This window comes from Protopterus annectens, chromosome 1.part0 (assembly GCF_019279795.1).
Source record: "Protopterus annectens isolate FY-2018-M chromosome 1.part0, PAN1.0, whole genome shotgun sequence".
Classification (NCBI taxonomy): Eukaryota; Metazoa; Chordata; order Ceratodontiformes; family Protopteridae; genus Protopterus; species Protopterus annectens.
In genome coordinates this window covers 708,399,831-708,426,982 of record NC_056725.1, presented here as the reverse complement: position 1 = coordinate 708,426,982, position 27,152 = coordinate 708,399,831, and the positions used below count along the sequence as shown (strand labels likewise).

Sequence of the window (27,152 nt, the reverse complement as noted above, 5' to 3'; positions counted from 1 at the left end):
TCCCTAAGCGAGGGGCATGATTCAGAGAGGGGAGTTGCTCTCTGAAGTAAATGGTGAGCATGGTGGGTCATGAAAGGAAAGTGGTAGGTCCCTTTAAAAAAAAAAAAAAAAAAAAAAAACCCTGGACTGAAGAACAGGTGAGCTGAATCCTCAGGGGAGACACCCTTAAGATCCACAACCGGCCCCAGCAAAAATGGAGTAAGATTGGGGAGGTTAGAGTAGCCGGTAAACCTGGCATGAATGTTTGATACTTGGGGTGGGGGTGGGGGGGCATGATGGTATTAGAATGTCCAAGCGGACAGAAACATACATTGCATGATGTAAGCGCAGACACCAATTATATATGCTTAAAGTATGTAAAAACAAATATAACTACACATCTTAAAACATTTTTCACTGGCACCATCCAAAGTGCAAAAGTGTCTCCTGAAAGAAAAAAGTAATTGATGAAAAGTGTAATGTGATTCCTGTTTTGACTGAGCGGAGTGGTGTCTGTAGATGTTGAGTTTGATTTGTGTATGCATACACATTTATATACAAATGGGTCCCTATCAGATTACCAAAGTTTCAAAACTTCGAACTTCATACGAAGACTGAGACCATGATCAAAGTTTTGAAACTTCAAAACTAAAATAAAAAAAACAAGTAAAAGCAACATTTAGTTTTTTGTCTACACCCCTGCTTATTAAAGACACCAACTCTGAGATCGCACTGCAATGATGAAAACGGTAACATTCCCATTCTGCGCTGTACAGCCATCTTCATCCAAGCCTTTCAAAGTTTCAAAACTTTGATAATTTGGTCTTGACCGTTTGATGAAGTTTTGAAACTTTGGTAATCTGATAGGGACCCATACATACACTCTCTCACTTGTTTGTATACCCACACATGTAGTATATATGCACTATTTTTATAACTGTATATAGCTATTGACTTAAATATCTTTGTGTCTGTGCATATGTATGTAATATCAGTGAATATATTGGTATGATGCATATTTATATATACTTATGTAAATCCTAGGTTGAGTGTTCAGGGTGAAGGACCATCAAGGAAGAGATTCCACCATTTGGGGATTAAACCAAATTCCCAACCTGGTTATCCTAAACTTTTATTTAAATAAGGTAAGATTATTTGTTCTAATTCTTACAGGAGTTATTTCATAATGCTGGAGTTTTCAAAGTAATGAAGTTTGTCTTGAAGTAGTTTTCACTTATGGTGCAAATTAATTTTAGTGGTTATGCCTCAAGGAAACTTGCATCTGGTTTAGTTTTACATTAAACTCTCCTGTAAAAAGAATGCCAAAGTACCTTGTAGGACAACAGTATTTTGCCCTGAATGTAGCGGTAGTAATCAACACCATACATCTTTCTTTATAGGACAAATATTTGATGCTGCAGAAGCTCTTTGTGAAGCATCTTTGTACACTTTCTAAAACTGAAAGCTGACTCTTGTTCATGCAGAAACTGCTGTACTTTAAAACTGGAGATGTCTGTGCACTATAAATTAGGTTATGATCAGTTGAGGCTGTAGACAGGGTAGTGGACAAGCCCCTCTCCACACACGGACAGAGACACAGACAACCATTTAAGTTTCTCATTACTTGGCTGTTTCTACTTAATTACCATAAACACTGGTGAAGTAGTTTAATGTGCACACTGTTTTCTTCTTTCATGTTGCAGTGATTGCAGAGATGTGATTCCAAACCTTATTTCAGATGTAACAAAAACATGGATGGCTATTTGCTAAACAAAACAGTTTCACATGGAAAACAGACTTGGTAACAGTAACCTTTTCTTCTCTTGAAACTCTCATTCATTGAAAATGCATCTGGCCAGTGGCGTATTACATGTACATCTATATCCACAGACATTCCCCAAACCCATCAGTTATAGCTACATTGTTGGCAGCATCCTCCCATGATGTCTTTGTCAAAAAAGTAATAATGACCAAAGTGACCTATTTCAAATTTGTTTTACAGACAAATATTCCAACTTATTTCCACACACACACACACACACACAGTAGTCCTGCAAAACCAGATTAAAAACAGTTTAAAAATGACAAGATATCAGCATAAGGAGAGAGGCCCTCTTTCACCAGCAGTTATTACCACTTGTTGATTTGTGTACACCCATTGTAAGGATGAATAAATAAATTACACGTACTTTATTGTTGGCATTGACTGAACTACATGAAACAATGTAAAGATCACTAGCATCATAAGGTCCATCCAGGTGTAGCAGTTTAAATAGAAAAGCATTTGAGAAAATAAAAATTAACCACCTGATAACATACGCAAAGTCAATATGCACAATCTGTGCCAAAGTAAAACTCAGCTGAATAATTGCACTTTAATGAGAACTATTGCTGATTCAGCGATTGCTGCTGGTGAACAACTTTGCATTTCAGTGCTTCCATCTATAAATGCAGTGCCTGATACCCTTGAAGAATAAATTGCCTATGTTACCTTAAAAGAAATATGTCCTGGTGGTGATGCCTTTAACATGTCTTGAACTAGATCAGCTATGCAACATGGGATGGCTGACAACTGTTTCATAGTTACTAGCCATTAAGGAGCCTAGCTCAGATTCCCAATTGCTGCAGAACACTGTCTGGTTAAGTCACTTGCTCAGTGCCACACCATAGGAAAGATTCAAATCCTGCACCCTTGCCACAAGAAGCATCTCATTAACAAGTTGGAGCCTTAGTCCTTTGTGCTAAATGCCAGAGTGTCAGTTTTTAACTAAATACTGAAATCCTTTACAATCCAGTCTTGCAGAGAACACTGCATTGCAGTAATATGCAACCATGACTATATAATGTAGGATGATCATCTGGTTCTGAACATCGCTGTCAGTAATGCATACAATGTTTGCAGTTGCTGGAAGCTGTAATGAAGGTACTGCAAAAAAATATTGCTGAAGTGCACCATGTGTAGACTATATTACACATTCTAAGCCTATTACTGAGTTAGTCACAGGTAAATAGGCAGTCAGTTTGCAGAATATTGTATATCTAGCCAGTAATGGATGGCACAGTGGGGCAGCAGTAGTGTTGTTGCTTCACAGCAAGAGGTTCTCCAGTTCGATTCTCGACTGGAGTGCCTTTTGTGTGGAGTCTGCATGTCCTCCCTGCATTCGTGTGGGTTTCCTCCGGGTGCTCTGGTTTCCTCCCACGTTACAAAGACATGTTTGGAGCACTTCTCCCTGGGCCTTCGCTGAAAATTGGCTTCATTCCAAGTCTGACTTTCCTGGTTAACAAATGATAGATAAGTAAATAAATGAGGCAGTCACTAAACATGAGAATCAAACTCTGTATCTAGCATCTGCAAAGTAAATATCTTAAACATTATGTCAACCATTCTTTAGGGCAAAAAATAAAGTAGAACAGTTAGACAATGTAAATGCAGTTTTTTTTCAACAACCCACAAGTAGGGCGACCACGGTGGTGCAGTGGTTAGCATTGTCGCCTCGCAGCAAGAGGTTCTCTGGTTCGATCCTCAGCTGGGTGCCTTCTGTGCAGAGTCTGCATGTCCTCCCTGTGGTCGCATGGGTTTCCTCCAGGTGCTCCAGTTTCCTCCCACATCCCAAAGACATGCAGTAGGTGGATTGGATGCTCTAAATTGGCCCTAGGTGTGAGTGCCTTCTGTGGAAGGTTGGGTGCCGGGCTGGCAACTCGACACTGTAAAACTCTACTGCCAATCATGAGCAGACAGTTGATCCGCTGTGGCGACCCCTAACCAGGAAAAGCTGAAAGAAGAAAAAGAAGAAGTTGTTCAACAACCCACAAGTAATACAAAAATCTGAAGTATGCTGTACACAATAATTCTGTTTTTGTGGAAGGGGGGCTTACATGCTTGCTGGACATCTCATTTTTGACCTCCCTGCATCTTTTGGTATGAAGAATAACTCTCATATCTGACATTACTTAGTGCAGGTCTGACCTACTTGAAGAATGGGTAATTATGCTGTATTGTTGCAGCATATGCCTCCAGAGTGAACAGAGCTGACTCGTGGACAAATGAGGCCATGTACAGGATAGTGAATCAGGCCCCTGCCAACCCCTATGTCATGATTTCACCCACTTACCATAAATGCTACTCAAACCTGTCATTGTGCGTATTATTTTTTTCTTAACTTTTACTCAATGGCAACACTCTGATCTGCTCTGAGTTACAGCACAATGACACTAAATATACAGAACCAACTGATATTGCCAACATCTTGGCAGGTCCAGTGCTAACGTTACGCACCTCTCACCCCCTAAAAGTGCCCATCTCTATACCGGAAGAATGCAAAATTCCTGTCATCATGGCTGTACAGGTAAAAAAAACACTCTCCAAAGCTAAGAACACAGCATCTATGAGACCTGACAACATCCCAGGATGTGTTCTAAAAGAACTGGCACCCCACCTAAGCACCATGTTCAATCATAGCCTCCCCTCAGGCTTTGTGCCCACTGAATGGCACACAGCGACTGTTATCCCACTTCACAAACGGAGAGCCACCACGGACCCTGGGCACTACCACCCCCATTAGCCTAACGAGCCTTGTCTGCAAGGCCATGGAACGTATCATCATGGAAATTTTAAACAAAGACATTAGTAATCTCCAAACTCAGGACCCCACCCATTTCGGGTTTGTAAAAGGCAGCTCGTGTCTCTTAAACCTGATAGAGTTCTTTGAAGCAGTCACCAAAGCCGTAGACTAGGGTAAGGTGATTCACACAGCCTATCTAGATCTTGCCAAGGCTTTTGACACCATCCCCCACTCTGGAATTATAGATAACCTCACTAAACTAGGTATAAATCCCTATGTCACAAGATAGGTTGCCAACTGGCTCACTGACAGAACCCACACTGTGAAAGTAGCAGACCCAAATCCAACTTCAGACAAGTGGAGTACTACAGGGTTCAGTCCTTGGTGGTCTCTTGTTTGGCATCTACTTTTCTAAAGTATAGGCTAACACAGAAGGTCTTTGTTAACGAAGTTCGCAGATGATTGCAAACTAGGAGCTATAATCAACTCCTACCGATGTGGACATCCTACAAAAGGGCCTGTCTGAGACAGATGCCTGGTGTCAAAGCCATGGTCCAGCTCGGTGCCAAAAAGTGCATTGTCATCCCCTTTGGTAAAAACTCTGTACCCATGAGCTACCACATAGGTGGTAGTCTACTTAACACCGAAAGTAATCTATAAGGACTCTTGGGCCTTTTTAAAAGCAGTGGACAGGTTTGAGTCCAAGATAATGTAACATTTTTAACTGTAAACATCATTGGCCTATATTTTTCTATTCCACATGATGTAGGTCTAGAGTATGTAACAGAAAGATTGTTATTTTATGGGGCAGACAGTAAAGAAGTTAGATTAATTCAGGAGATGCTGGGTGTTATTTTGAATAGTAATTTTGTCAGGTTCAACAGTGAAATTTGCAAACGGGTGGTTGATGTAGTGATGGGCTTCCTGTGTGGGGCGAACTACGCTAACTTAGTGTGGTCACACTGGGCATGTGAGAACATTTTCAAAAAAGAGGTATACAAGAAGGTGAAGTTATACAACAGATATTTGGATGATATCTTTATTATGTTTGAAGGTAATGAAAATGAAGCAGAGGTGTTTGTAGAGAATTTGAATAATAGTACTCCCTTCCTCGGATTCACTTGCACCTTCTGCGAAGATACTATTAATTTTCTTGATGTAGATCTGAAAAACGACACAGTTGGAAAGGGATATTTGGCTAAGATTTACAAGAAACCTATGTACTCAAACACCCTTTTACATTTTACCAGTTGTCACCCTTTCCATCAATAAAAGGTCCGTCTTAAAAGGCCAATTAGTAAGGGCAGCTCGGATGACCACTGAGATTCATACTTTTGAAGATTAATGTAGTTTGCTAAGAAATATGTTTTTGAGTAGGGGTTATCCTGAAAGTTTGGTGTTTGAATTGATAAGTGAAGTACGGCACAAAAGACTTTGTGGGACTTGCAGGCCAATTCTAAGTATTAACTGAGGGGGGTGTAAATAGTATTGAATTGCCCATTTTCACCATTTGCCTTTGGACAATGTAGACGAGTCTAACTTTTTAAAAAGAGTTTTATTGCACCTTTTTGTACAGAAGCAGGTGAGATTGGTAATATTTTGAGAAGGAACTGGAATTTACTGTTGCAAGAAAGGGACTTGGTGGAAAAGGTGGGTAACTACCCAACTATAATTTTTAGGAAGGGTAGGAACTTGAAGAACATAGTGGAGACCAACATTAGGAAGTCCCATAGGATCGAGGGTACTTATAAATATGAATCTTGTAATTATTGTAGGTATATTGCCACAGGTACTAGTTTTGTAGTCAACGACTGTGTTTATAAAGCTAGAGGTAGATATAACTAACTCTAAATCAGTGGTTTATTTAGCTTCCTGTCAGTCATGCCCAGCATTGTATGTTGGAAAAACTGACGGGAAGCTTAAAGAAATGATTTACAAGCACATTTACCACATTAAGAAGAAGCCACACTAATGCACTGGCAAGACACTGTGTAATGAGTACCCAACCCACCATTTTTTGTTCAAAATTATTGATCAGGTAGTTATAGATGGTAAAGGTGGACCTTGCCAGTTGTTGTTAGAAAAGTGTGAATTATGGCAGCTTAGGTTAAATTCCTATACCTTGCCTGGTATTAATGAGATTACTTCTTTGTCTTGTGTTTTGAAGTTGAAAAGTCTGCTTCGGTAGATTTTTTCCTTTTCCTTTTCCTTAATAATTTTTTAATTTTTTATCATTGTACATGTGATTAGTGATCTAAAATTTCTTATTTATTGCAACAAACGTATTGATTTTTATATAAGGTAGGTAAGACTTAATATATTATGTTATATATTACATACTATTTATTTTTTCTTTTTCTTTTTTCTTCACATTTTAATACAGTGAAATTAATGAGGTTTGGGACTGTTATTCCATGTGGGTGGTAGAATATGTATGTATTTTTATGTATTTCATATTTTTACAACTTCTTATTTTTTATCAGTATATTTGTGATGAACCTTTAAATTTTCTAATCAATGCTGGTTTATTAAGCACAAGAGCCGATTGGTTTGGATTTGATGCCTTTTTGGCTTTAAAAAAGTTGTTACACTGTTTTTATATGTTTGTCTGATGAAGTCTACCTATTTGGGTAGACGAAATGTGCTTCACTATATTTAAAGTTCGTTTTGGTGTTTCAGGGACTACTCGGTGGCTGGTTTTTTTTTTTGTGTTTTTCAAGAGTTTGCTGTTTCCTGTAGTCCCTTAGCTAGACTGTCTAAATTGGGGATTTTTACACTCCTACTCACTCACTATCACTTTGAAATGCATCAGTAATCTCAAGGCTACACATATAGAAGCTAACTTCTGAAATGGTTCAAGATTATTCTCCTCTGTCTCCCTTGGGAATGTTTTTCCAGATGGATTTGAGTCAAATGTGCTTGTGCAAAAAAAATCAATAGATGTTCATCGTGTTTCACTGTTGTAGTCATTACATTTGGGTAATCTTGCTGGCAGGTTGCCCTCAGTCGGCCTGAATTCCAAAGTCTTGCGTCCTGCATCGGCTGCTGTCCCCCCTTCCCTGACATCAGGGGTACAGAAGAAGCAGCCGACACCATTTTCTTCAGTCTTTCTTGCCACGCGGTGCCCGAAGCAGAAGCAGTTCGCAAGTACCGGTTGGCCGGCTCCTGAGATTTTCGTGTTAGAGTTTCAGATCCGAAGTCTTCAATAAAGCTGAGTACCCCGTTGGGGAAACTTTTTTCTTGCTCCAGACAGATGTCGGAAAAAATAAATAATTGTATTTCTTGTGGAAAGAAAATACCTCATAAGGACTTTCATTCTTACTGTATTCCTCGCCTAGGCCCTGATCACAACGTTCCTGGTTGTCAGTTTTGTGCTAGATTTAACCAATGCACTATTAAACATCGGTATGATTTTGCTTTAAACTGTTTTTGACGCCGATTTAATTATCCAGAAATGTTGTCTGTTAGCTATCCGACTACCGGAGTTCACAAAAAACGCAAAGGAGAGAGAGAAACTACCGAGGTCCAAAACCGATGATGAAGCTTCTCCTAAGCCTGTCGCCGGTTCTCAGTGAGGTGCTTTTGCAGCCCCTGATGCCCGCTACTTTAGAGTCACAAGCCGCTACCGATTCCCAAGTGGAGTTGGCTATGCCAATAGAAACTCAAGGTACTAGAGCCTTGGACGCTATTTCCTCAGATGGGTCCAAAGCCGCTGAGCAGGCACCGGCTTCTGAGGGTGTATTCAGACCTAAACATCTTTGCATTAAACCAACTTCAGCTTCAAAGGCAAAAAAAACTAAAACATCTTTTAAAGTAAAGAAATAGACTCGAGCCATGTGGACAGGCCTCTATGCTCAAAAAACAGGTGCTCAAAATGTCTGAAGACTTGAATGTTCTTCATTCCACATTGCTGCAGTCCTAACTATTGGGGTAGTCCGCTGTCCAGTCGGCCCGAATACCAAAATTGGCTGACGCCGGTCAGGGCGCATTAGACTGACGCCAGTACGCCAGGGTACTAATCGCATGACCGACGCCATATCCTCAGTCTTTTGCCGCATGGTCCGATGCAGAAGCAATTTTGCGAGTGCAGGTTGGCGTTCTGAAAGTTTCTGAAGCCAGAGTTTCAGACCGAATCAAAGTTGAATATTTTGGTTTTTCTTGCCTCAGTATTTAACCGGATGTCAGAAAAGTGAATAACTGTATTTCTTGTGGGAAACAGATACCTCATAGGGATTACCATACTTTGTGTATACCTTGTTTAGGGCCTGAGCACGTTGTTGGATGCCGCTTTGTGCTAGATTTAACAAACGCACTATTAAGAGAAGGTTAGACTGTGCCAGGTTAGTGTTTGGGAAGCGTTGTAATTATAAAATGCCGCCGGATGTTCCGGAGGACAAAACAGCAAAGCCGAGAGGAGGAACCGGCAGTCCCAGACGCCGGTTCTTTAGAGGGCTCAGTGGAGGTTTTGCCAGGTGTTTCTTTGGAGTCTCAGAGAGACTTTACTGTTACAGAATGTATCCTCTCAGGAAGTAGGCCAGGCTGAGGGGCTTCTCAGGTGGCTGTTCTTCCCTCTCTTCCTAAGGTGGTTAGAGCCTCCCTTCAGTTCCCAAGGCTTCTTTGAGGGGCAGGCCAAGTTTAGCTTCTGTGGGGTTTCTCCTAGTGCTTCAGGATCTTTGCCTAAGAAACATATGCTTAAAATGGCAGAGGATTTGATTACTATGATTAGGGGTTCTATGCCCTCCTGATAAGAGGCCTAGGGTGGAACCTGAGTTTGAGAGTTTTGAGCAATGCTTGAGGCTTCGAGTCTTCGGCTGAAGACTTGCAGGAGTACCCTCCTTATTCTGATTCTGATGTGGATGATTCTACTCCTTCTGCTTCTCCTCCTGAGGATTTTTCATTTTCAGAGACTCTGCATTCCATGAGGGAGCATTTTAAATGGGAAGGTCAAGATTTCTCTGATTCCAGGAAAAGGCTTAGGAATTCTTTTTACCCCAGCATAGGCCTTTAGCTATACCTCCTGTTTTGAATGTGGTGGAAGATGTTTTGCAGAGGCTTCCTGAATCCTGATTTTTGCCTCCTGCCCCAGTTAAACCGGATAGGTATTATAGGGTGCCTGAAGCTCATAAGTATCTTTTTAAGAGTCCTAGGGCAGATCCGGAAACTGTCTCTCAGGGGCCTAAAGGTGTGAAGGCCTCAGTTGTTAAAAATCCTGTCCCTCCTGATAAAGAGGCAAGGGCTTTGGATAGATGGGGAAAGAAAGTGTATACTTCTTCCACTTTAGCCATGAGGGCTTGAATTGTCAGTTTCACATGTTAAAATATCAGAATTATCTTCTTTCACAGTTGAAATCTAAGGTGGATGCTCTGGCGGAAGGTATTGAGTGTAAAGAGTTGCAGGATTTAGTTCATGTGTCTGAACAAGTGGGTAAACATTCCTTGCAATGTGGTTTTGATGCTGTGCAGGCCTCCTCCAGGGTGGCTGCCACTGGTTCTGTTCTTCGTAGGCACGCCTGGTTGAGAGATCAGAACTTAGCTGAGCATGTTAAGACAAGGATTTTGGATGCTCCTTTACAGTCTGATGTGTTGTTTGGTTCGCCTGTGGAAGCAGTTTTAAAGAAGATGGAGGACAAGGCTAAGTCTATGCAAACTGTTAAGGATTTTTGCAGGTGCAGCCTCCAGTTTAGTAGAAATTGGCCTGCTAAGGGATGGACTTATCCTGCTTATGATTCCCAGTCTAGGGGTAGGTCTAGACGTGGTAGGGGTAGAGCTCAAGGTGCTTTTAGGCCTAGGGCAGGGAGTTCACCTGCTCAGACTTCTGGTGAGGGCAGGGGTCAGTCCTTTCGTAAGCAGACCCAATGACCTGCCTTTTCAGCTGCCAGTACCTTCTCGCCTGGCGGCACCTCTAGGAGGAAGACTGGCTCTTTTCAAAGAAAATTGGGATTTAATTACCCAAGACAAATGGGTTCTGGATATCATTCACCAAGGTTACAGGTTTTATTTCCATACCTTGCCTCCTTTCAAAGGCATGCCAGACATTCCTCCTCTACAAAGACAAGAGGTTCACAAGCAAATTTCTCAGTTACTCCACATAGGGGCCATTCAGCCGGTTCCGGTGCCAGAAAGGGGCCTAGGATTTTATTCTCGCCTGTTCCTAGTACCAAAGAAGGGGAACACGTGGAGACCAATTTTGGATTTATCTATCCTCAACACTTATCTGGACATTCCAAAGTTCAAAATGTTGACGTTACAACAGCTTTTACCTCTGCTGGGCAAGGATCACTGGATGGTAACTTTAGATCTCAAGGAAGCTTACCTTCATGTGCCTATAAGACTAAGTTGCAGAAAGTATCTGCGTTTAAGCTGGAAATTCTCATTATCAGTTCTCTGCATTGCCCTTTGGCTTATCTACTGCAGAGTATTCACAAAGGTTCTGGCTCCAGTGATAGCTTACTTCAGGCTAAAAGGAATTCAAATCTATCCTTACTTGGACGATTGCCTGATTCTGGCTCAAGAAAAGGAAGACCTTCTACAGCATTTGGAATATGTCATAGCAGTGCTAAGATGCCTAGAGTATTCTGTGAACGAAATAAAGTCCAGTCTAGTACCCTCTCAAGACATGTGCTTTCTGGGTGTGAGACTGAATACAGCAGCCCAGATGGCCTTTTAACCCCGGACAAACAAAAGAATCTTTCCAGTTACTTCCATCAACTATCTCTTCAGTCCGGCTGACTGCAAGGACAGTCCTTCAAGCCTTAGGGTTCATGGCATCTTGTATTCTGGTGCTTCCCAATGCCAAACTGCATATGAGGAAGCTACAATGGTATCTCAAAAATGTATGGACACAGCACTGCCAGGATTTGGACACTGTCATTCAAATAATACCTTGCATTCAAAAGGAATTTTTGTGGTGGGCTCAGGAATGTCACCTAAACAAGGGACTCTCTGACCCGACCAGAGGCAGTCAAATTCTAACGACAGATGCCTCAGACATTGCTTGGGGAGCTCATCTAAATGGAAAGTGGATACAAGACAAGTGGCCTGCCAGACTACAGCATCTACATATCAACATGAAGGAGATGTTAGCAGTCCAGTTTGCTTTAATGGCTTTCAAGGAGTTACTTCTTCCAGGGCAGGTGTTGATTCTAACAGACAACACAACTGTCATGTGGTACATCAACAAACAAGGGGAACACATTCTACCCATTGTGCAGGCAAGCAATGATTTTATGGGAGACTGCGCTAAGCTTGCAACTAACTCTTCAGGCAAGGTTTCTGCCGAGCACAGAACTCCTTAGCAGATGTGTTACAGACAAATCATGGATCCCCACGAGTGGAAACTGGATCTTCATGTATTTCAAAAGTTGACAGTGACCTGGGGAACACCAGACATAGATCTGTTCGCTTCTCCACTAAACCACCAGCTGCCAAAGTTTTGCACAAAGAGGTTTCATCACACAGCTTGGAAAGTGGATGCTCTTTCTTTCAGTTGGAAAATCTTCATGTGTATGCTTTCCACCTCTGACTCTTCTTCCAAAGGTGCTTCTAAAGGTCAGACAAGACAAGCCAAGGATGATTTTAATAGCTCCAGATTGGCCTCGCAGCACTGGTACCCATTACTGAGGAGTCTGGTAAAGAAGCCTCCATGGCCTTTACCCTTGATTCCACATCTGTTGTCTCAGAAGGACGGGCCTGCTCAATGTCAAGCTTCACTCTCTTCATCTAACAGCCTGGCATATTCTGTTTTGAAAGACAGCAGGTCTCAACTTCCTCAACAAGTTTTAAATGTGATTATGGAAGCCAGAAGACCTAGTACAAGGAAAGTGTAAAAATGGAAGAGATTTTTATTTTGGACTGCAGCACAGAATTTGGAGATTTCAGAGCCTAATTTGAGTGTGGCTCTTCAATATCTTACTGAGTTATTGGACAAAGGTTTGTCTTTCTCTTCCATTAAGATTCATGCTGCAGCAATTTCAGCTCACTATGATTGTGACCCACCATTGTTTTCACATCCTTTGTTCAAGCAATTTCTTAGAGGGCAAAGAATATAAGACCCCCACGAGAGCTCCTACTCCTGCTTGGGATCTCAATTTTGTGTTGGAGAAACTTACTCTACAACCTTTTGAGCCTGCAGCTACTGCTGAACTGAAATACTTGTCATGGAAGACTGCTTTTTGTTGGCCATTACTTCTGCAAGAAGGGTTTCTGAGTTACAGGCCCTTATGGCGGTTGAGCCTTTTGATTTTTCATAAGGATAGGTATCATTACGTACTAATCCTTCCTTTATGCCTAAAGTGGTTTCTAGTGTGGCTTTAAACCAAACTATTCATTTGCCTACGCTTTATGCAGATCCCCAAAATAAAGGGGAAAAGATTTGCACACTTTAGATGTACACAGGCAATTATGCGTTATTATTTGAGCAGGACTAAGGATTTTAGGCAGTCTCAGCAGTTGTTTGTTTCTTTTGCTTTGAGTTCTCAGGGCAAGCCTGTGTCAAAACAAACTATTTCTAGGTGGATTGGGTTTTGCATTGCATTTTGTTATTCCCATCATGGCAAGGAGATTCCAGCTGGAATTAGGCCTCATTCCACTAGGGCTACTGCCACTTCAACAGCTTTTTAGGGGTGGCAACTAAGGATATTTTGAGGCAGCTACTTGGAGTTCAGTGCATACTTTCTCTAAGCATTACCACCTTCCTCTCTACTCTAAGTCTAGGGCTGGTTTTGCCACAGCTATTTTGCAAGGCATGTTATCAGCTCCTGCTTCCTTATGATTTGCCAGCCTCCTTACCTCTGCTTTGGGATTCTTTAGGACTGCAGCAATGTGGAATGAAGAACATAGTACAGTTTTGTACCTACCATAAATGTAGATGTTCGAGGATCCACATTGCAGTCCACTCCCTCCTTCCCTCTGTGTTTAGGGTGGTTGTGTAGGTGAGGTTATATTCTGCTAATTTTGTATATTTTGTATATATTTTGGTGCAGATATGTTGGGAGTTTTGGTTTTGGCCTTATCTTTTCAGGGTCTTCTGACATCTGGGGCAAGAAAAGACTGAGGATATGGCCGGTCATGCGTAGTACCCTGACGCATTGACGTCAGTCTAATGCGCCCTGACCGACGTCAGCCATATACTTTGGTATTCGGGCCGACTGGACAGCGGACTACCCCAATAGTTAGGACTGCAGCAATGTGGATCCTCGAACATCTACATTTATGGTAGGTACAAAACTGTACTTTACCTTAATCCGGGGTTCCCATCCCCCTCCTGATAAGAGGCCTAGACAAGAGACAGACTATGAATCTTCATATCCGGTTTCTATTTCTTCTGATTCCTCTTCAGCATCAGAATCCACATTGGGGAGGGGAGAATATTCCTGATCAGAAGAATCTATACCTTCAGCTTCTCCAGAGGACTATTCTTTTGGGGAAACCTTGCATACCATGAGAGAGCATTTCCACTGGGAGAGCCAAGATTTTTCAGAATATAAAGAGGCTCAGGGATTTCCTTTTACTATCTCAGCCCAGGCTTGTAGCCATTCCACCTGTGTTGGACATTGTAGATGATGTGTTTTCTGAGTTTAGTCTGAGCCCTGACTCCTAACCTCCAGCTCCTGTTAAGCCTGACAGATATTACAGGGTTCCTGACTCTCACAAATTCCTTTTTAAAAACCCTGCAGCAGACCCAGAAACTATTTCACAGGGTCCAAAAGGAGTTGAGGCTTCCACTGCAAAAAAACCCTACCCCCTCTGACAGGGATTCTAGGGCTCTGGATAGATGGGGGAAAAAGGTTTACACATCTGCTACCTTGGCTATAAGGGCCTTAAACTGTCAGTTTCATATGCTCAAATATCAGCAACATGTCATGGCATTGCTTAAACAGAAAATGTTGTTAAACTCTGAGTGTGCAGAAAACAAGGAAATGCAGGATATATTGCATGCAGCTGAACAAATTGGAAAGCATACTTTGCAATGTGGTTTTGATTCTTTGGAGGCCTCCTGCAGGGCCGCAGTTATGGGTTCTGTACTTAGGAGACATGCTTGGTTAAAGGAACAAAATCTGCCTGGTCATGCTAAAGTTAAATTATTAGATGCACCTTTACAGCATGATACTTCGTTTGGTGTTAAGGCAGAAAAAGTGTTAAAGAAAATGGAGGACAAAGCTAAGTCTATGTAAACTGTCAAAGACTTTTTTACAAGTACAGCCACCTAGGTTTAGTTGACACTGGCCTACAAAAAATTGGTCCCTTCCTGTGTCAGACAGATCTCAAAGGGGCAGATCCAGACGCCCTAGGGGCAGATCCCAGGCGCAAGGTTCATACAGGTCAAAGGAATGGGGTGTTTCTGCCTCCAAAGTTGGAGAAGACAAATCGCAACCATACAGGAAACAGTCCCAATGATTTCCCCTTGCCTGCACCAAACACTTATCTCCTGACAGCACCTTTAGGGAGAAAATTAGTACTTTTTTCACAAAATTGGCACATTATAACCCAGGACAAGTCTGTTCTGAATATAGTGTCACAAGGCTATAAGTTCCATTTCCATACCCTGCCAAAGGCAAACGGCTGGCCAGATCTGCCAAAAAAATCAATGGGCAGAGGCACAAAAACGAGTCTCATTCCTCATGGACATGGGGGCCATTCAACAAGTACCAGAGCAAGAGCAGGGACAAGGATTTTACTCGACTGTTCTTGGTACCCAGAAAGGACAAGGCTTGGAGACCTATCTGTTATGAACACATTCCTGGATATACCAAAATTTAAAATGTTGACTTTGCAGCAGCTTCTGCCCATGCTGGGCAAGAATGCTTGGCTTGTGACTTTAGACCTAAAAGAGGCATACCTGCATGTCCCAATCAGACAGTCATGCAGAAGATACCTCAGATTCAAGGCTGGCTCAATGCATTACCAATTTTCTGCACTGCCCTTTGGCTTATCTACTGCACCCAAGGTCTTTACAAAGTGTGCCTGGCACCAGTAATTGCATTCTGCAGACAAAGAGGAATACAAATATATCCTTACTTGGGTGACTATCTAATTCAAGCAGAGAACAAGGACATTCTTCTACAGCATCTGGCATTTGTGAAAAAGACTTCTAACATGCCTAGGGTACACGGTCAATGAAAATAAATCAAAACTAGTACCCTTTCAAGAGATAATATTCCTGGGTGCAAGCTTAAATACAACTGCCCAGATGGCTTATCTCATGCCAGAAAAACAAAGGCAACTGACAAGATATTTCAAAATGTTGGCAACAAAGGCCCAGTTATCTGCAAGAAAAATTCTGCAGGCTTTCGGCTTCATGGCATCCTGCATATGAAGAAACTTTAATGGTACCTAAAAAGTGTTTGAACTCAACATTGCCACAGCCTGGAAACAATGATTACTCTCATTCCCTGCCTACAGCAGGAGTTTCGATGGTGGGCAAAGGCTTGTCACCAGAACAAGGGACAGCCCATTCACATTACCCCCAGACAGACACTTACAACGGATGCATCAGATTACGCCTGGGGGGCCCACATGGCAGGAAGATGCATTCAGGGCACATGGTCCTCAAACCAAATGCATCTACATATCAATCAAAAAGAGATGCTAGCTGTTCAGAATGCCCTGACAGCCTTCAAGGACCTACTTCATCCAGGACGACTACTGATAAAGACGGACAACACCATGGTCATGTGGTACATAAACAAGCAGGGGGGGCACATATTCTTACCCCCTTTGCGGACTAGCCATGACTTTGTGGGACACAGCTTTGACTTACCAAGTACATCTGCAGGCACAATTCCTGCCAGGAAAAGAAAATACTCTGGCAGACGAACTAAGCAGAAAACTCATGGATCCCCACGAGTGGCAGCTGGATCCACAAGTCTTCAGCATGATAACAAGGAAATGGGGATGCCCGGACATCTTTTTGCCTCCCCTCACAACTACCAGCTAAAAAGATTCTGCAGAAGGACTCATCACAGACAAGCATGGAAAGTGGATGCCCTATCAGTATATACCTTTCCTCCGCTACCTCTCCTCCCCAAGGTACTCCTAAAGGTCAGACGAGAAGCCAAAGATGATACTGATTGCCCCAGACTGGCCCCGCCAGTACTGGTATCCAATCCTAAGGAACTTGTCTCAATGCTCAGCTTGGACCTTACCTCAAATACCTCATCTACTGTCCCAGCAAAACAATCGGATCCTGCACAGCCAACTCAGGACTTTAAACCTGGCAGCATGGCGAATAATGTAGGCATGCAAAACACACCTCTCAGTACAGCTGTGATGGATGTCATTTTGGAAGCCAGAAGGCCTAGTACTAGAAAATCTTGTGCAGGAAAATGGAAGAGATTCTGTGCTTGGAACCAGGCACAAGCAACTGATACAGCTGTACCAAATATTCCTCAGATTTTGCAATACTTAACTGAGATGCCGGACAAAGGCCTATCTTTTTCGTCAATTAAAATTCATGCCTCTGCCATTTCAGCTCATTACAATACAGAGCCACTAATCTTTTCACATCCATTATTAAAGCAGTACGTCAGAGGAGCCAAAAATGTAAGGCCTCCAAGGAGAACACCAACACCTGCTTGGGACCTCAATTATGTCTTGGAAAAGCTCACCCTACCTCCCTTTGAGCCAGCTGCTACTGCTGATATAAAGTTTTTATCTTGGAAAACAGCTCTGCTCCTAGCAATAACTTCTGCAAGACGAGTTTCAGTGCTATAGGCACTCGTGGCTGTGGACCCTTTTATCATTTTTTACCCAGACAGGGTCTCTCCAAGGACAAACCCAACATTTATGCCTAAGGTGGTGTCCAGTGTGGCTCTTATCCAAAACTATTCATCTGCCAACCTTTTATCCAAATCCACAGAGCAAGGGGGAGAGAATTCTGCATTCTTTGGACGTACACAGACAGCATAGATTCTACTTTGACAAAACCAAAGCTTTCAGGAAGATACAGCAATTACTCGTGGAATTTGCTGAAGAATCACAAGGAAAGGCTATCTCAAAGCAGACTATTTCAAAGTGGATAGGCCACTGCATCCGTTTCTGCTATCTACACCATGCCAAGCCAATGCCCAAGGGCATTAGGCCACATTCCACTAGAGCTGCAGCCACTTCAGCAGCCTTTCTCAGGGGAGTACCAACTAAAGACATTTTAGAGGCTGCTATTTGGAGTTCAGTGCACACCTTTACAAAGCATAATCATCTGCCACTCTACTCTAAATCCAGGGCACGCTTTGCCGCTGCAGTTCTGCAGGGCCTCATAGCAGCTCCTAATGCTGTTTAGCTCCAGCCTCCCAACTATAGCTTTGGGACTCAACCCAAATGTAATGACTGCAACAGTGAAACACTAAGAACATAGTACATTTGTGTACACTTACCATAAATGTAAATGTTCGAGTGTATTCACTGTTGCAGTCCAGGTTACCCACCCACCATCCCCCTTTTTTTCTGCTGGAACTTATCTTTCCTTCTTTGATTTATACAACCCATGTGGTGTATTTGCTTGTAGATGAAGGTAAAGTTTATATTGATGCATGTATTTTTTTATATATATAAATTTTGGCTACCCTTTTAGGGGGCACCTGACATCTGGGGCAAGGAAAACTGAAGAAAATGGGGTCTGCTGCTTCTTTTGTACCTCTGATGACCTGACGTCAGGGAAGGGGCGATAGCAGCCGACTCAGGACCCAAGACTTTGGAATTCAGGCCGACTGAGGGCAACCTGCCAGAAGGATAACCCAAATGTAATAACTACAACAGTGAATACACTCTAACATCTACATTTATGGCAAGTGTACACAACTGTACTTTCTCTTCTTTGCACGCATACTGACAAAGAAATCTAAAACAGAATGGATTTTTTTATTTTATTAAAAAAATATATATGCTTGCCCATGGCTGGCCCCCTCAGTCATCACCTGGCCCTAGGCATCTGCCTAGTTCACTTTGTGCTGAATCTGGCCATGGAGCCTGTTAGTTGTCATGCAATGCTACATTTATTAGTGATTCGAACAACATTCAAAATAGATGAGATATGTGGGGTCTGAGGCTTACCAAAGTACTGTACATTTTTTTTTTCAGAATTTTAAGCCGGTAGACTCTGCCCAGCGGTCATTAACAGTTAATAGTAAAAACATCGTTATTAGTGATCATAAAAAAGTCTTTAAGTTTATAGGTTCATAAGTGTGTATTAGGCTAATGACCCTGGCACCTTTATAAGCATAGCCCATAGGTTGTTGGCATATTTACTAATCTAAACGTGTACAGTGTGTGTAAAATATATTTTTATGTATAAACACATTTCATGTGTGGGACAGACTATATGTGCACATTGTATGCTGTCTGTGTAAAGATGGGTTGGGTACCTTTCGTAACACTGAAGTTACGGATTTTCGAATTTCTGCATATGGTTGATACCATCTGATAGAAGTTCTTTAACTTTGAAAAACTAAAGAGAGAAAATCTGTGTTTATGCAGGGGAGCAAGCCCTCTCTGCCCCCCCCCCCTTGAGATCCCCATAGAAAGCATCGACTGTTTTGGAAAGTCGGTCTTATGATCTCAATGATATGAAGTTCAACGTTTTGAAAAGTCAGCCTACTAGAGAGGACCAATATACAATATATACACTCACTCGTATGCACGCACATATTTACATATATATTTGGGTAAACTGATAACTTGACTGAATTGACTATTTGGGCACAGCAGAATAATATGCTAATAAATGCATCATAAACTAAGCATATGAGATTTGGGAGGCATAAATTGAAAGGTGAATATTTAATACAGCACATAGTGATTAAAACTGTAGTCTCATTTAAGGACCTTGGTATATGGGTAGATTCAGCTATGAGTTTTTCTAATCATATCAACCAATTGGTTAGTGATAGTTGTAGAACTATAGGTTGTATAAAAAGATTTATAAAGTCTAGGAAATCAAAAACAATGAGGTCATTGTTTGTTAGTTACATTAGAACCAAACTTGAGTATGGAATAACAATATACCCAAACTTGAGTATGGAATAACAATATAGAAACCCTATAAGAAAATGAGCATGACTAAACTGGAAAGAGTACAATGGAAATATACCAAGGGTATCCATGGATATGGAAATTTAAGTTATTATGAAAGACTAAAATATCTGAACATGTACAGTCTCTCTTACAGATATCTAAGTGGAGATCTTATTCAGGTATATAGGGCATTTAGTGACCACTACCTCTAGGAATGTTTGGGGTTAATAAAAACTACTAGAGAATCATCAGATAAACTATGTAGAAGATTCTATAGGAATTAAGTGTACTAATTGGATCTCTGACAGAGTAGCTGAGGCTTGGAACAGGCTACCAAATTACATTAAAGCAGGTACCAGTTTAGATATTTTTAAAAACAACCTGGATACTTATTATGGGACCAAGTGTTCTGGTATATTGGTAAGCTTAGAAGGGCATTAATGCCAGTGCTTGAAATATTTGCATGTGTATATTGTTGTAACTTAGACATTTGATAGAAACGTTTTCTGTGGGTGTTTAAAAAAGTGCATAGATGAGAGAGTGCTTATTTGTGGGAATCATATGGTTGAATTTATGTAGTGTGGGGCAAGTAGGATTGTATAGGAAAATTAATATTTGAAAGAAAAAGTGGTCGCTGTGAGTAAGGGTTAGGTAATGGGTAGATTCACTGTTCATGGTTTGTGTTGTGTGTTCTTTGCCCTTGCTACTACTAGGGGAAAGGTTTTTAGTGATGTAATGTGCATGGGTAGGGTTAGTAAACATGAATAAGATTGAGCAGGGGGCAAAACGGTTTGCTAAAGGACATGTTACTTGGCAAGCTGCAGTCACATATATGTAGGCTACGCTTTTGCAAACAACAATCATTTAAGTCTTTTAATACCTTGACAGAATGCTATACCTTAACAGTCGGCATTTAGAGTAACATGAATGCCAAGCTCCTCACTGGTAGAATGCCTTGACTTGTCTAGAATCTTTCAAAAAGTCAGTCCATAATATCTTCCTGTATATAAATTGTGTTGACACACTGCAGAAGATTTGGCTGTGGATTTTGTTAGGCTCAGTGTTGGCCCCATTGCTGTTTTGACTAGTTTCATTTTACCCTTACTTAACATAATAATTTTGCTTGAAAGCAAAAAATTTGCTACGTCTTCCAGAGAAAATCGCAGAATAGCTTTAATAAATATCGGTCATTGTAGATGCTCTAATCCAAATAATTCAGAAATGATTTTTGCACCTTTAAAAGCCTGAAGAAACATGGTCACTAATAGTTTGCAGTAGTACTGTTAGAGTGATCACCCAACAAAGATGTCACAGCCTGACAGACGATCCTACTTCACCTGTAACATGCTATGCATAAATAACCAAGAAGATACTACCTCAACTCAAGCTGCATCAAAATTTAACTAGTCTCCTCTCTCCACATTCAAGATCAACTTTAGTAAAAATGTATACTTGAATATAGTGTTCCACTACTTACTCTGCATTCTGGAACAAACTAACATATTTAAAATTATCCGAGAACAAACTAGTCTGCTTCGCATACTTGGTAGACCCATGTTGCCTTCACTGTGAATTAATAAAGAAGTTGAACTCTCTCCCTATTGAACACAGGGCTTCACTACATTGCACTTGTGTTTGAAGTTATGAAGCAAGATTTAAAAAGCTAAGTTGATTATTGGAGATCAGCGTTATGGTCTTGGAGAATGGCTTGGCTGTGGAATTATATTAGTGAGACCACGAGTCAGACTTTGCTGTTGATGGAAATGCCTTCACTGAGATTAGACCACCATAATGGAACCACCTTTTAAATCAGGTTAGAAATCAAAGTTCTTTGAAGACATTTAGAGCTAGGCTGAAGATACACCCAAATAAAGCTAATATATGCACCAACATTGGAGATAACAGATAAAAGAAATGCACTCTGAATAAGTACAGTTCAGGCTTAACTGGTATCACACCTCTTTTCCAAAATGTCTGGTTACACAAGTGTTATAAATGTGTATAATGAATATTTAGTTCTGATTAATAATCTTTAAAAGGTAGCAAGGTATTTGTATGTTAATTATATAGGTAGTTCAGGTTAAGATAGTTTTAAACCTCATTTAGTGTCTGCATTGGGGGGGTGTAGTTGAAACATGTTTCATGGTAACTTATCAATCTTCAGTAGTTTTTGCAATGTAAATGTATCTTGATAACATACTCTTTGATCATTAAGCCTAGGTTGTGGCTGAAAGGGGTCTATAGATAAGCCGGGCTACCTTGTTAACAATGTGAAAATGAAAGTGTTGTCCAGGTGGTCTGTTTACCTCATTAGATTGTATATTGAGATTTTATTCACTGAACCATTCATTTCTCAGTGCTGTGTGCAGGGTGAGTATTGGCAAATAAGTGCTGATGTTAATTGTGTTTCACTGTTGCAGTCATCACTGTTGGGTTTTCCTGCTGGCAGGCAGCCTTCAGTTGACCAGAATCCCAAAGTCTGGGTCCAGGGGTATTTAGGTTGCAGCCGACGCCAATTTTCTTCAGTCTTTCTTGCCGCGCGGTGCCCGAAGCAGAAGCAGTTCACAAGTGCCGGTCAGCCGACTCCTGAGATTTTCGTGTGTGAATTTCAGACCCGACGTCTTCATTATAAAGCTAAGTACCCCATTGGGGAAACTTTTTTCTTGCTTCAGACCAATGTCAGAAAAGGTTAATAATTGTATTTCTTGTGGGAAGCAAATACCTCGTAAGGATTTCCATTCTTACTGTATTCCTTGCTTAGGCCCTTACCACGATGTAGCTAGTTGTCGGTTTTGTGCTAGATTTAACCAATGCACTATAAAGCGTCGGTATGATTTTGCTTTTCATTACTTTGGGAGATGATTTAATTATAAAGTGTCATTGGATTCTCAAGGGACAGGACCTTCGGACAATTTTCCCTCAGATGGGTCCAGAGCCGCTGTGCAGGCACCGGCTTCTGAGGGAGTTTTCAGGCCTACTCGATTGCATGTAAAGATGACTTCAGCTTCAAAGACTAACATGCCAACAAAGACAAAGAAACAAGTACAGGCCTCTGCTGACTAGGCCTCCAGACCACAAAAACAAATGCTCAAGGTGGCCGAAGACCTGTTAACTATGGTTCCCATCCCCCTCTAGATAAAAGGCCTAGGCAAGAGGCAGACCATGACTCATCTGATCAGGTTTCCATTTCTTCTGAACAGGATTATTCTTTCCCCCCTTATGAGGATTCTGATGCTGAAGAATCTATTCCTTCAGCTTCTCCTCCTGAAGATTATTCATTTGGGGAAACCTTGCATGATATGAGAGAGCATTTCCATTGGGAAGGTCAGGAATATTCTGAATCTAAGAAAAGGCTCCGGGGTTTCCTTTTACTCCCTCAGCATAGGCCTTTGGCTATCCCTCTTGTTTTAGATATTGTGGATGATGTTTTTACAGAGTCCTGCTTGACCCCTGATTCTTTGCCCCCTGCTCCAGTCAAACCAGATAGATATTACAGGGTACCAGATTCTCATAAATTTCTGTTCAAAAATCCTTCAGCTGACCCTAAGACTATATCTCAGGGTCCCAAGGAAGTAAAAGCAGCCACTGCAAAAAACCCCATTCCCTCCGACAGGGAATCCAGGGCCTTGGAAAGATGGGGAAAAAAGGTCTATACTTCAGCTACTTTGTCTATTAGAGCTTTGAATTGTCAATTTCATATGCTTAAATATCAGCAATATCTTTTGTCAGTTTTGAAACAAAAATTGTTGACTATTACTGATTGTGCAGAGAATAAGGAATTACAGGATTTATTGCATGCTACAGAGCAAGTGGGAAAACACACTTTGCATTGTGGTTTTGATTCTCTTGAGGCCTCCTCAAGGGCAAATGGGGGACAATGCTAAATCTGTGCAGACAGTCAAAGATTTTTTACAGGTTCAACCACCAAGGTTCAGCAAGAATTGGCCAGCTAAGAATTGGTCCTTTCCAAACACTGACAGACCCCAGAGGGAGAACGCAGTCACAAACCTCTTGCAGACCTAGGCAGTGGACTGCTTCCACATCCAAGGGTGGAGAAGAAAGATCGCAACCATACAGAAAGCAGTCTCAATGACTCAGCTGTAACAGTTCCAAGCACTTATCTCCTAAAAGCACCCCTAGAGGGAAAATTAGCACTTTCTTGCAAAAATTGGCTCAATAATAACCCAAGACAAACGGGTTCTAGACATAGTTTCAAGGGGCTACAAGTTTCATTTCTATACCTTGCCAAGACCAAATGGATTGCCGGACCTGCCAAAAAATCAGTGGGCAGAGGCACAAAAACAAGTGCAGTCCCTCATGGACATGAGGGCCATAGAGTTAGTTCCGAGCGCAGAAAAAGGGCAAGGCTTTTACTCAAGGCTTTTTCTGGTCCCCAGAAAGGAAAATACATGGAGACCAATCCTGGACTTATCAGTTTTAAACACATTCCTGGATATTCCAAAATTCAAAATACTCACATTGCAGCAGCTGCTGACCATGCTGGGCAAAGACGCTTGGATGGTGATTCTGGACCTAAAAAGGCATGCCTGCATGTTCCAATAAGACCAGTATGCAGGAAATATCTGAGATTCAAGGCTGGCTCGAAGCATTACCAATTTTCTGCACTGCCCTTTGGCTTATCTACTGCGCCCAGGGTCTTCACAAAGTGCCTGGCACCAGTAATGGCATTCTGCAGACACAGGGGAATACCAATATACCCCTATTTGGACGATTGCCTCATTCAAGCAGACGGAAAGGACCTCCTACTTCAACATCTGGAATTTGTAAGAAAGCTTCTAATGTATCTGGGGTACACAGTAAATGAAAAGAAATCAAACCTTGTACCCTCTCAGCAAATAACATTCCTGGGTGCACATCTAAATACAACAACCCAGATGGCTTACCTCACACCAGACAAACTGTTGCAACTGGCTACCTATTTCAAAATGTTGGCCATGAAGAGTCCGCTAACTGCAAGAAAAATTCTGCAGGCCCTGGGATTCATGGCATCCTGCATTCTACTAATTCCATGTGCAAGACTGCATATGAGGAAACTGCAATGGTAGCTGAAGAGTGTGTGGTCTCAGCATTGCCACAGCCTGGAAACAGTTATTGCAATTTTACCATGCCTTCAACAGGAATTTCTATGGTGGGAAAAGACCTGCCTCCAGAACAAGGGGAAGCCATTTTATCCCACTCCAGCCAAGCAAACCTTAACTACAGATGCATCAGATTATGCATGGGGGCTCACATGGCAGAAAAATATATCCAGGGTGCATAGATAGAAAACTAAATGCACCTGCACATCAATCTGAAGGAGATGCTAGCTGTACAGAATGCCCTGACAGCCTTCAAGGACCTGACTCGACCAGGACAATTACTGATCAAGACTGACAACACTACAGTAATGTGGTACATAAACAGTGGGGTTCTCATTCTTACCCCCTGTGCAGACTAGCCATGGCTCTGTGGAACACAGCACTGGCCTACAAGGTAAACCTACAAGCTCAATTCCTGCCAGGAAAAGACAACACTTTAGCAGACAATCTCAGCAGAAACCTAACGGACCCTCATGAATGGAGATTGGATCCTCAAGTTTTCAAGATAATAATAGGGGCATGGGGATGTCCGGACCTAGATCTCTTCGCATCCCCTCAAAACTACCAGCTACAAACATTTTGTACAAGAGTCTATACCACAAGCAAGCATGGAAAGTGGATGCTCTGTCCTTCAGTTGGAAAAAGCTTTCAGCGTATGCCTTTCCACCACTGCCTCTTGTACCGAAGGTGCTGCTAAAAATCAAACGGGACAAGCCAAAAATGATTCTAATTGCTCCAAACTGGCCATGCCAGTTCTGTACTCAACCCTAATGAACTTGTCTCTTTGTTTCTACCTGGACAGAACCAAGATTTTCAGAAAAACAGACCAATTGTTTGCAGCATATACTGCTAAGTCACAGGGAAAGGCCATCACAAAGCAAACTATCTCTAAATGGATTGCCCACTGCATCCGTTTCTGCTACTCTTACCATGGCACACCAGTCCCCAACAGCATCAGGACACATTCTACCATAGCTGCAGCCACCTCAGCAGCCTTCCTCAGAGAAGTACCAACCAAAGACATGTTAGAAGCTGCTACATGGAGTTCAGTGCATACCTTCACCAAGCACTACAATCTACCTCTGTTCTCTAAATCTAGGGCAGGCTTTGCCACTGCAGTTCTGTAGGGCCTCATAGCCGCTCCCTCCGCAATTTAGCCAGCCACCCATCCTTAGCTTTGGGATTCAACCCAACAGTAATATATGAAAAAGAAAGAAAAACTCCCTAAGGGTAAAGTGCCTGCTGAGCTCAAAAATAGTCCAAATATAATGAAGAGATGCAGGTACTCCACGACAATCTAAGTCAACCAGTTCTTTGATAATGAAAAAATATTTATTGAATCAAAATAGTAAGCGCTTTCATGTCTACACAGGACGCTTCATCAGACTTTAAATACAAACAATACAAATAGGCTGTTTAAATACCCAAGTCTTACACTCATAAAACAATAAAATCAAGTCATATTCAAAATCATGAATAATTCAACAGCATCCTAATCATGAATAATTCAACAGCATCCTTAAAACACTATATCTATATGTATAATTCTTAAAAATCCATAATAAATGTATGTATATACATATGAATGATACACTTAATTTTTTAAAAAGGTAAAAGTATATACAATAGCATAATACTTCATATACTAACTAAAAAATCTCCTATTAGTATATCGTGTGTCATGGTAAATCAATGTTTCAAAGCACGATCTAAAAGGAAAGGTTTTAAACTGACCATGTCATTGAGGCCATGTCCAGTATCTGCTTGTAGTCTAATAATCCACTTACTTTCTTCCTTTTCTGTGAAATTGCTAGTATTCCCTAATCTCATGGTAGTATGTGTCAGCTCCAAAACTAAAAACTCAAAACTATGTGTGGTACCTTGCGATAGCACGTTTCGCTAAAGCGTTGGTCTCGTTCTCCCTATTAATGGCATATAAATGCTCTCTAATTCTCTCCCTCAGGGTCCTATTCGTCTTCCCTATATAGAATCTATTGCATTTAGAACATATTGCAATATACACTAAATTACATGTTCTGCAGTCAGCATAATGTTCAAACCTGTCAGTTACCTTAGTGTCAGGATGTTCAAAGCTGTTCCTACCTAGAAATGAAGGTACACTGATTGCAATTACGGCAGGGAAACGTACCTATTCTAACTGATGGAGGTCTAATATCTGTACGTCTCTCATAACATAACATCTTCTTTAGAGATCTGGTGTTCCTATAGCAAAAGCTGGGGTGGTGGCCAACTAACGCCTTAAGTCTATCATCTAGTTGTAAAATTCCCCAGTTCTTCCTTATGATCCCTGTTATGCTCTTGTTCTTATTAGTATATGTAATGACCATCCTCTTGTTATGTTGAATCGACCTCACTTGTTTGGTATTTGAGTCTGCACCTCTAGCAATGTATGGTTTAGCCTTGCCCTCACGTTCTACTTGTTGTAAGGCTAGTAAATCTTTATCATGATAGCCTCTAGTCTTCAAATCATTGCATAAATCTATTAA

The 27,152-nt window shown here is 41.4% G+C and overlaps 1 protein-coding gene across 2 annotated transcripts in view; it reads left to right on the top strand.

Moving 5' to 3' along the window:
- Positions 1 to 1,024: 1,024 nt before the first annotated feature.
- Positions 1,025 to 27,152, top strand: part of LOC122794203 (mitochondrial dynamics protein MID51-like) — a 386,580-nt gene continuing 360,452 nt past the window's right edge. Inside the window, exon 1 of one of the 2 annotated variants that reach the window (XM_044062422.1) lies at positions 1,025 to 1,124. The gene's annotated coding sequence lies outside the window, so the exon portion shown is untranslated. The remainder of the gene's footprint in view (positions 1,125 to 27,152) is intronic. The other variant, XM_044062430.1, reaches the window with a different exon arrangement.